The sequence below is a fragment of the Sarcophilus harrisii genome, chromosome 4 (genome assembly GCF_902635505.1).
Source record: "Sarcophilus harrisii chromosome 4, mSarHar1.11, whole genome shotgun sequence".
NCBI classification, from domain to species: domain Eukaryota; kingdom Metazoa; phylum Chordata; class Mammalia; order Dasyuromorphia; family Dasyuridae; genus Sarcophilus; species Sarcophilus harrisii.
In genome coordinates, this window is record NC_045429.1 from 424,211,931 (window position 1) to 424,222,867 (window position 10,937).

The 10,937-nt window shown below is 40.2% G+C and overlaps 1 protein-coding gene across 1 annotated transcript in view; it reads right to left on the reverse strand.

Annotated features, from left to right (window-relative positions):
* The window catches only part of GJA5 (gap junction protein alpha 5), a 35,333-nt gene extending 25,065 nt beyond the window's left edge, over positions 1-10,268 (reverse strand). Inside the window, exon 1 of the mRNA XM_003769854.4 lies at positions 10,085-10,268. The gene's annotated coding sequence lies outside the window, so the exon portion shown is untranslated. The remainder of the gene's footprint in view (positions 1-10,084) is intronic.
* Positions 10,269-10,937: the final 669 nt, after the last annotated feature.

Sequence of the window (10,937 nt, forward strand, 5' to 3'; positions counted from 1 at the left end):
AATTTAAGATGTTTTACTACATGTCTACTTGGTGATGTAGAACAGGAGTTCAGAATAGAATCTGAGTGTTCTTGGGTATTATGGGAGGTATTATGGGAGGAACTGGATATACAGATCAATGTGTCATCTGCACAGAGATAAAAATTATGGGAGCTGATGAGATCAGCGAAAGAGAAAGCATCAAAAAAGAAGAGGAAAAGACCTCTTATGATCCTCTATCATTAAAGGAGACCAAGAAGCATCCAGACAAATTGGAGGAAAATCAGGAAAGATCAGTGCTGTGGAAACACAGGGGGAAGTGTCTAGAATGAAAGGATGGTTGACAATGTAAAGATTAAGAAGGATGAGGACTGAGAAAGAGGCACTGGATTTGGCAATTAAGAGATCACTGATGGAGATTGAGACTTTTTTGATACAGTAAATGCAAAATTTTGTTTTGCTTAATTATACATGCTTATAATTAGAGCTTTGTTTTTCTTGGTTTCTCAAGGGGAGAGGTCAATAAGAGGGAGAGAAGGAGAATCTTCATTTAAAAATAAAATTTGATTTAAAAAGTAACATTGGAGAGTTCAGTTTCCATTACCATAGTGCCTAAAGACAATCACAAATACACAGTAATCCTGTGATATGAAAAAGCTTTATAATAAAGCTTCAAGCATATTTATAATTGTTTCACTGTATATCTATCAAGTTTACTTTAATGTTTTTCTTTTTATCTCTGATTTACTTTTTTTTCAAAACAGAGAATAATTATGCAAGTACCTGGGTTTGGTCCACAGCCATGCCCACCAACCTTCATTGACTATTGTGCATCTCATTCCCCATTCACTAAACAACAATGATTGACCTAGGGTTACATAATAATTAATAACAAAGTCAATTGGACTCACACTCCACTCATGTCTTCCATATTTCAGAAATTCTTGGCTTAGAATCAAAGAAGCTTTAAGGAAAGTTGCTGCTACATATGTGTTTATGAGATAAAGACTAGAAAAGGCAGATAATTTAGAAATGAACACAAGGTTGTACTTTCATTTAAGGCAGAGATTCTTTAAAACAAAGGATCCATGGATAGATTTCAGAGAGTCTGTGAAGTAACCAATTGTATCTTCTATTTAACCGATTTATTCAACAATTGGGCCACCATCCCCATTATTTCCCCAACCAAAACTTGTATTCTATCACTAAACTCATCCAGTATACTAATAGATGATTTTTCATCTTATCTTCTGGGAGGCCAGACCTCCACCTCCAAACCATGTTGTGTATTCTTTTTCCCTGCCTTTCCAGGGCCCGTAAAAACCTTCCCTCATTAAAATATAAGATCCTTGAGGGAAGGAACTGTTTTGCCTGCTTGCTCTTGCATTTTGCAATTTGCACAGTATCTGGGACATAATAAAGATTTAATAAATGCACTGTCTGGATATCTGCCTGATTACCTGTTTTCCTTCCATCCTCCCTTTCCTTCCTTCCTTCCTTCATTCCATCCTTCCATCCACTCTTTTCCTTCTTTCCATCCTTCCATTCTTCCTTTCCTTCCTTCTTCTTTCCTTCCTTCCTTCCTTCCTTCCCTCCTTCCTTCCTTCCTTCCTTCCTTCCTTCATTCCATCCTTCCATCCACTCTTTTCCTTCTTTCCATCCTTCCATTCTTCCTTTCCTTCCTTCTTCTTTCCTTCCTTCCTTCCTTCCTTCCTTCATCCATCTTTCCATCCTTCCTTTCCTTTCTTCCCTCATTTCATCCTTCCATCCTTCCTTCCTTCCCTCTCTTCCCTCTTTCCTTCCTTCCTTCATTCTTTCCCTTTCTCCTTCCTTCCTGTTTATCCTAACAAAGTTAACCATTTATTTAATAGGAAAATTTATTCTGCATAGAGGTTAAGTAGGGTCAGAGTAACTAGGGTCTTGCCATTCTGTTAGGCTCTATACCCCATCAGCAGGAGTAAGTCTTCAAAATGAAAAGCTGGCAGACAGTGGACTTCCTTCCCTCAGTTGTCACACTTCAGGGGAGTTCTTCTAGGCCAATTCTGCTCCCATCTATGGCCTCCTAGTGTCCTTAAAAAAAAAGTCAATGTCTTCTGGTTTTCTTACTAAGTTGATTTGAGGGTGTTTCGTGCATCTTGATCTAGCCAGGTTTTATGAAACATGGGCCAGATATCAATAATCACTTTGATGGCTCTGATGCCAAGGGAAATACTATTCTAAGTTTTTTGCCCAGAATGTAAGAGAGGGGGGAATATGCAGTTACAGTGGGCAAATACATGAGTAATTATGGTACACTGTGAGACCAGTGGTTATGATTCTTGTGTTTGTGTCCATTGAATGAATGGCCAACAAAGTCATATGAATAATTTACATTCTTTAACTGTTTTTACTAATCTCCTATTAGACCTATAGAGTATTTCCTTTTTAACTCATGCATTTTTTTGGCTCACCAGTTAGATGTACTATTCACAGCATTAACTAAAGTTGTGTTCCCTAATAGTGAGGATTCTCAGACTCCTCCACCTATGTGATCATTTGGTTAGAATTCATATATAGAAAATCGCTTCCCTTTTTTGCCACTTAAGTTGGGTGGTTACTGTTCCTTTCTGGGTTCCATGCCTAACTAAACAGCAGGCTGTAGCATTCTAATAATGTCCAAATCTGTACAAGAACAAAGGTAGAAACTATGGTGCATAAGAATTCCCTTCCGGGCTATAATGTACATCACTAGCTTCTCTTGACTCCTTCAAGTCTCAACTGGCCAACTTCCTGTTCAATAAAGTTTGGAATTCTTCATCTCTACCTCTCCCAAACCCTGGCTTTCTCTCAGACTCAACGCATGTGCCATCACCTGAGGCAGGGGTTCTGAATCTGGCATCCACGGATAGATTTTAGAGGATCTAAAGTTAGATGAGGAAAACTATTCCATTGTTATTTTTCTCTATTCCAGGGTTAGCACTGAGGGCAAAAATCATTGAGTTAGCAAAGTTATCAGCTATTATTCTGAGAAGATTTCACCAGACTCCCAGAGAGGGGTCCACCAAAATGTTGCCTTTTCTTATGGGGGGAAGCCCTTCCTGATCTCCTAATTGCTACAATCTCTTTTTTTTCCGGGCCTGGGCACATAATAGGCACTTAATAAACATTTGTTGACCATTACAGAGATCATAAGGAAACAGTTGCAACAGCTCCCTTCTTAATTCTCAGTTCCTCTTTCTCAGTCCTCATCCTTCTTAATCTTTACATTGTCAACCATCCTTTCATTCTAGACACTTATCCCTATTTCCACAACACTGGTCTTTTCCTGGTTTTCCTCCAATTTGTCTGAATGCTTTTTTGCACAGGTGGATGCAGGAGTAGAACTAGCCTTATCTGGAAATAAAATAAGTACTTCTCTACATAGAACGATTTTAATGGGTAAGTCAATAGGATCTGGGTTAGAATTCCCCCCCAGATGTTCAATATCTGAGTGACCCTGAGCAAAGTCATTTAACCAACGAGCTCCAGGCTATTCATCCTTAAAATGGGAATTATATTAGCACTAATCTCACAGGATTGCTATTTGCAAGCCTTAAAATGGGGTCTAATCATGAGCTATGACTATTATGAAACCCAAATGAGGCCCCAGCTTTCTGACTCCCAGCTTAAAAAGCTACTGACTCATTCTCCCAGAAGAAATTGCCTAGAAGGAAATAATTCATTCTCCATATAGCACCTACTGCTTGGACTTCCGCAATGGGAAAGCCTTGACAATGAGATCTCAAAACAGCCTGGGGAGAAACAAAGAGAATTTGGTAACTAGAATTGTCTTCAGATTTTCCTGTAAAGGTAGATAGCACACCATGAGGTCAGTTTCTTTTGCCCATTATTTACTATTGAAGGAGAAATGATTGACTCATAAAGGAACCATAGGCTGTCATTCACCAGAACCCTGCTGCTTCTGATAATAGGCAGGAAGTTTCCTTCCTGAGGAGGGTTGAAACTTTCCAGGAAAATTAAACATCTTTCTTCTTGGCAAACCTTGTGTCACAGGTGAAACAGATGAGTGGACATCCCACCAACACCTACATACAGAGACTGAAGAGAAAGCTCCTTCAAATTCTTTTCTGGGAATCTTTTTGGGGGACAAATGATCCTGGGACCCAGGGCTGGATCTCCTCTATACAAAAAAACAAATCTGGAAGTCTATCACTCTCTTTTCTGATTGATTCCTGTAGAGAGGCCCACCTTGAATCTCGGATATTGCTTCCATTGGCTCACTGGAATATGTTGGTTGTAATACAGTCACAAAGAGATTAGATTGCCCCTTCCCCATTCTCCAACCTTGCCATTGCTTTGGGCTTCTCATCAGTAACATTGTCTAGCCTAGTATGACTCCTCAGGACTGTATAATTTAATTGCTGAAATACTAAGGGCTGGCAATCTAATCCCCAATTCTTCGAGATGGCCAATTTTAAGGACAAAAATATCAATCTCCCCGATGCCAAGGCCAGGCTCTAGGCAGGGGCCCAGAAACAGACACATTCATATTGCATAAAGACCCCCACCCAGCCCAGCCTTGGCTGCCCCCACCTACTTCATAGGCATCCTGGGAATGTTAATCAGAGTGACCATGTTCTTAACTGTCACCTGTCACCCTTTCCTCCTCCTATGTATAGCAATGTGATCCCCAGAGCTAAAAAGAGAAGAAAAACCCCAAAGCAACACTTCTTCCTCCAGCCACCTAGATTTACCACTCTATTCACAGCTACTGCTTGGCTACGACCAAGAACTGCCAACATAGAACCCATGGTCTTGTGTTTGCTGCTAGTACTCAAGTTTTTAAACAGAATGAGAGGGAATAGAGTCAGTGTGCAGAGACCTGCTCTGCTCCGGGAAAAAGTAGGATGAGAATAGCAGATGCGGAGTGGCATTGAGCTTTTTGCTTGCTTAATTTTTGTTTTGTTCCACAATAAGCCCTCCAAATCTTCTACCAGTCTAACCTGACAAATTTTATCTGACATTGAGGGTCCTCACTGGCTGTGTGAGCCTGCACAGCCTCGGTTGTGACGCCTGTAAAATAAAATGGTTAAATTATGTAACTTTTAATTTATCTTTCTGTTTTAACATTTTGTGCATCTGTGAACCTCTAAGGAGGGTCATATAGAAAAAGAAAATTTTAGAACATCAGTGCTGGAAAGAACTTGAGAGGTCATTTTATCCAACAGCTTTCATTTTAACTATCAGAGGATCTAGAGCTAGAAAGCATTGGAAACCATCTAGTCCAAGTGTTCCCTGTACAGATAAAGAAATCAAGACTTATCTCCTTGAAACAGGAAGATCTGGTAAATTCTCCAAAGTCCCACAGGTAGTAGAATATAAAACTAAGATGCAAATTAAGGTGCCAAACACATAGCCCACAGCACACCCAAGGGCTGCCCAAACAGAGTAAATGAATTGGGAAATATTTAACAAAATAAAAATGCAAAACAACCCAACCCCAAAACAAAAAAAAAAAGTTAACATGTGGTTTCCTAAGTCAATACGCAGCCTACAGGGACCCTTATGTGCAATTCAGTGATCCCCCTTTCTGCATGAGTTTTGATAGTACTGCCCCACACCATAAATTACCCTTCTATGAGGGGACTAAAATTTAGAACATTTAAATAACTTGCCCGCCACCAAACAGCAAACAAAAGGCAAAGTATGGTGAATATGCCAGGATGGAACCCAAAGAGCCCAGTTGCATAATTTTTTCCTTTGTGCATTCTCTGGCCCCCTATACTAGTTTGCTTTGCTACTAATTATGAGTTCAGAGAGGGGGAAAAATACATAGAAATAAGCTCCAAACTAGCCCCACTGTTCCCAGGAAGTCTTTGGTATAACTTGTTTACTGTGATCTTCAAATATATCAGGGATAACCTTGGAATCTAAAAGGTGACCAAAGTCATTTTGATGAGTTAAAGGGAGAAGGCAAGGGAAAGGGAAGGGAAAAGGAAGGGAAAGGGAAGGGAAAGGGAGGGGAGGGGAAACAGAGGAGAAAAGAGGAGAGGAGAGAAACAAAGTGTTAAGACACTCTGACAGTAAATTTCATTTAACCAGAAACCTAGCAGACCATCACACAAATACAAAACAGCAAACTTGCTGTCCATGATAAAAATCTTGAAGATCAGAGAGATCCCGACAGTTCTTCAGAATAATCCAAGAGAAAATTAACTAGGTTCATCAAAGATTTAGTGCTCAGTATTTAATTTTTATGATATTTGATTTCTCTAAAGTTTGTTAATGTGCCAATGGCATTCACTCATTCATCTCACAAATATTTATTGAATGCCTATTATGTCCAAGGGTGTCAGGCCCTGTGTTATGGAGGATACCAAGAAGAATAAATATGATCCTCAGACTATTATAATCCAGAAAAGTGGATAAGCATAGGTACATAAATAACTTTAAACAAGAAAGGACATGAAACAAGAATGAGAGAGATGCAACTTGCAAGAGGAATTCACACAAGTGAGATTGATATCACTCTCACGGACGAACTAATACATGAGAGTCTTAAAAGAAAGGTAGAAATTTTATCGGTAGAGTTGGGAGAAAAGAAAGAACCTTTAAGGCAGAGGTACAACTAGAGCAAAAGCTGGGTAGGAAACTTCAGGGCATGTTCAGAGAACAAGTTGGTTATGCCACGGAATGTATAAATTCAGAGCTTTCAATTAATCTGAATATCTAATGAATTAAGACAGCTAATCCATTTCACAAATAGAATAGATAGCAATGTATATTGGATTATAGAACTATAAAAATGGATGGGATCTTGAAAGTCGCAAAGATCTAACCTCTGCTCGGAGTATATAATTCCTGCCTATGACATCCTTGACAAGCATTCATCGAAGCTCTACTTGAAGATTTTCAGTGACAGGAAACTCACTACTCATCAAAGAAGACTATTGCACTTTGCACAGATCTGATAGGATTGATTTCCTTTACATTGTAGAGAAATTGATCTCCCTGTAACTTCAACTCACTGGTCCTGGCTGAAGTCAAATAAGTGTGAAACTTCTTTCATCAATTATTCCAAGAAAACTATTATGTCACCTTCCCCCTCCCCAAAGCTTTTTTTTCCCCAAGATAAATACTAGTCATTTCTTATCAATGATTATCCTTTTTTGCCTAAGAATAGTTTTAGGGAAAGTGAAAGGGCTGTATGACTGTCCCAAAGAACAATGTTTCCTTTCAATCCACTAAGCAATTGTCTCAGAATAGATTTCACCCTGGTGACATGTTACTTTTTTTCCCTTTGATGAATCAGGGGAAAAAATGACTTTGGACCCTACTTTGACTCACTCTGGCTTAGAGACACATGAAGGAAGATAATCATTCTGGCTAGAGAGATGATGAACATCCACCTGACCATGAAAGACTAGTTAACAAAGGCTCTCTGTAGAGCACCAGGATCACAGATAGAAAAGGGGAGCTGTCAGCCTTCTTAATATCTGGTTGAACGTTCATAGAGTCCCCAAATTTCAGAGCTAGAAAAGAAGTCCAGGACTCCTCTAGAGTCCTATCTACTATGTGCCTGAACAGGAAGACAGCCTCTATAGCATGTTCAATGAGTAGTAATCTGGCTATCTGTCAATATATAGGCTTGATGATTTAAAAAGACAAAAAGAGAAACCAAAGAAAACAGATGGCTGGTGTAGATATAGCATTCTCTCTCTCTCTCTTTCTCTCTACATATATATATATGTATATATATATATATATGTATGTATGTATGTATGTATATACATATATACATACACATATATGTATAATTTTGGTTTATATATGGATTTATTTATATAATAGATATTCATATATCTATATATCTAACCAATTAGGTGATGTAATGGATAGAGTGCCAGGCCTTTAATCAGGAAGACTCCCTTCCTGAGTTCAAATCCAACTTCAGACACTTATTAGCTATGTAACCCTGGAAAAGTCACTTAATCCTCTTTGCCTCGGTTTCCTTATCTGTCAAATGAGGGGAGAAGGAAATGGCCAACCATTCCAGTAAAAGTCTTAGAGGGTCAGATATGACTTTTAAAAATGGACAAAATTATAACATATATGTGTGTATGTTTATTTATCTATATCTATATATCTATTTTATATATCTATGTTCATATATATATACATGCATACATATATATCTTTGGCTGAATTAGCTAGATTTCATCAATTGTATCGGTAGCAAAGAAATGGACAAAGTTGGATCTCCTAAATCCCCTGCCCAGAGACAGGACCACTACATTAACTTTGCGATATAAGTATTAGGTTTTTAGAGGATCAGGCCTCTCAGGAGTTCAGCTATAGATGTGCTAGATTCTAATGTACAAACTGAGATCCTTACATCTGCTCTGCGAGGACTCCTCCTCGAAGCATAGCCCTACTTTTGGACTTCAAACCCAGAAATGGATCCCAAGTGCGGGAGTAGATGAGAAATAAATACCACTAAAGGGCAGAACTATGTGCTTCATGTCTTTTTGTTCTTTAATTCATAAACTCCCAGGGCAGGGTCACACATTGAGAACTGCAAGGATTCAGGGGCCACTTAGTTCAACAATCATTTTACAGTTGAGGAAACTGAGACCTTGGGAAGTTACATGACTTGTCCAGAGTCATATAGGTACAGATGAAGATTAAATCCAGATCCTCTGGTTCTGGACTTTTATTCTTTCCACTGTGCTACACCATGGGCTCTACATATACTCCATCCTTTGCCTCCTAAGCATAGCCCTAGCACATTTTGAGGGCAAAGACTCAATTATTGCAGAATGTAAAGAGCCTGAGAGCAGCTTAGAAATCATCTAGGTCCCAGCTTCTTAAACTGTGGGTTAAGATTCCAAAAGGGGTCTCACAACTGAAGGGGTGAGTCATGAAATTCTGATTTATCAACAGGAAATGTTTGATTTGTATACTTATTTTATATATCTATTCACCCAGGCTCACATAAAAATTTCTCAGGCAAAAAGGGGTGGTGAGTTGAAAAAGTTTAAGAAACCCTGATATAGTTCAACCTCATCAACTTGCACATCAGGAAACTGAGGTGGGGAAAGGTAAATGGTTAATGCAAAGTCCTAGTGAAATAGAAGAGTTAGACTCACAACCCACATTATATACTGGGGAACCTCGAACTAAAAATCACAAAAGTCCAGAACTGCGGGGGAATTTAGAGGACTTAGTCTCATTTTACAGATGAAGAAACTGAGTCCTGAAAGGAAGTGATCGGCACTTGGTGACACAGATACTCAGACAACGTTAATTCTTTAAACTTTTCTGGTAAAGGGCGTCAGGAAACCTGGTGCCATGCTCACTTTGTTATTGGGACCCAGCCAACTTTGGGGCTATGTACCAATGGGCGGAAGTTCAGGGACAGGGCACGGCCTCCAGTCCTCCCGCATGAGACGGCACACAATTGAAAAGGAAACTTTGAATGGGGGCTGCTTTAGGCTTCCTCCGCCCGTGTGCGGCTCCGGCTCCTTCCCACTGGCTGGTAAACGGCCGGTTTGATTTCTCACTCGCCGCTGCGGCTCAGCAGGGACATGATCCACTGCAGGAAACGAAGCAGGGAATATTTTTAAACCATCCACCGTGCCTTGGGGGGGAAACCCAAACACTTTCATGGACACTCTGGAAGGCATTTCAAAAAGCTTCCATGCCTAGAGGAAGCATCGGAAAATAGACTCCACTTTTCAGTGGTTTTTGATTTTTTTTTTTTTTAAGGGAACTCTCCAACGCAGCTTAAAACTTCCTGGCCCTGAACCGTAACCTGTGCCTCAGATGCCTCTCATTTGCTTCTCATCTATTAGAGATGGGCTTGGATTTCAAGTGTCTCCCTCCGTAATTTCTAGAGCTCCTTATAATGGTAAGGGTCAATTCCTCCCCTGTTCCCTCTAACCTTTCCCCTTTATATTAACCGAGTCATAATCAACTAGGAATAGCAATAGTGACAGAACGCCTTTTTTTTTTTTTTTAATGATCACAGGAACACTTAAAACCTGTCCAGTTTGGGAATTGATTTCTCTCACCACTAGCCCATGCCTTATAATTCTCTTCCTCCCCAAGTCAATTTTATTCTTACCTGATTTTTGTTCTTTCAAGTTTTCGTTTTCTTCTCAAGATTTTTTCTTCCCTCTCAAAAGCTTTTCCGACTTCTAATTGGTCTTGGCTCTGGTTCTTCTCCGTTATTCTTCTTTGACCCTCTCTTTTAATCTGTCTCTCTCCCTCCTCCCACTTCTTCCTACTCTTCCTCCTCCCACTCTCTCTCTCCTTCTCTCTCTCCTCTCTCTCTTTTCTCTCTCTCTCCTTTTCTGTCTCTTTCTCTTTCTCCCTCACCCCTCTCCCTCCCTCCTCCCTCTCTCTTTCTCCCTCTTTCCCTTATCTCTCTCTCCCTCCTCCCTCTCTCTTTTCCCTCTTTCCCTTATCTCTCCCTCCCTCCTTCTCTCTCTCTTCTCTCTTTCTTTCTTTCTCTCTCTCTCCTTCTCTGTCTGTCTCTTTCTCTCTTTCTCCCTCTCTCCCTCTCTCTCCCTCCCTCCCTCTTTCTTTCTCCTCTCTTCCTTTTCTCTCCCTCCTCTCTCTTCTCTCTCTTTTCTCTCTCTATTCTCTCTTTCTTTCTCTCTCCTTCTCTACCTCTTTCTCTCTTTCTCCCTCTCTCCCCTCTCTCTCCCTCCCTCCCCTCTCTCTTTTTTTCTTTCTCTCTCTTTCTCTCTCTCTCTTTCTCTCCTCTCTCTCTCTCTCTCTCTCAAACTTTTCTCCTCATTTAAAAAGTTATTGCCCTCACTCCACTTGCTTCTAGCTTCTCTTCCTTGCAATCTTTTAGAGATAGAACCCGCCTTTGACAGCTGAGTTCCCTGAGCCCTTGGAGTCACTGCTCTGTGTGTGAGCTGAGTGAACGCCTCCCTTAGGACATGGGCAAGGCTTTCCTGGAGTCCTGG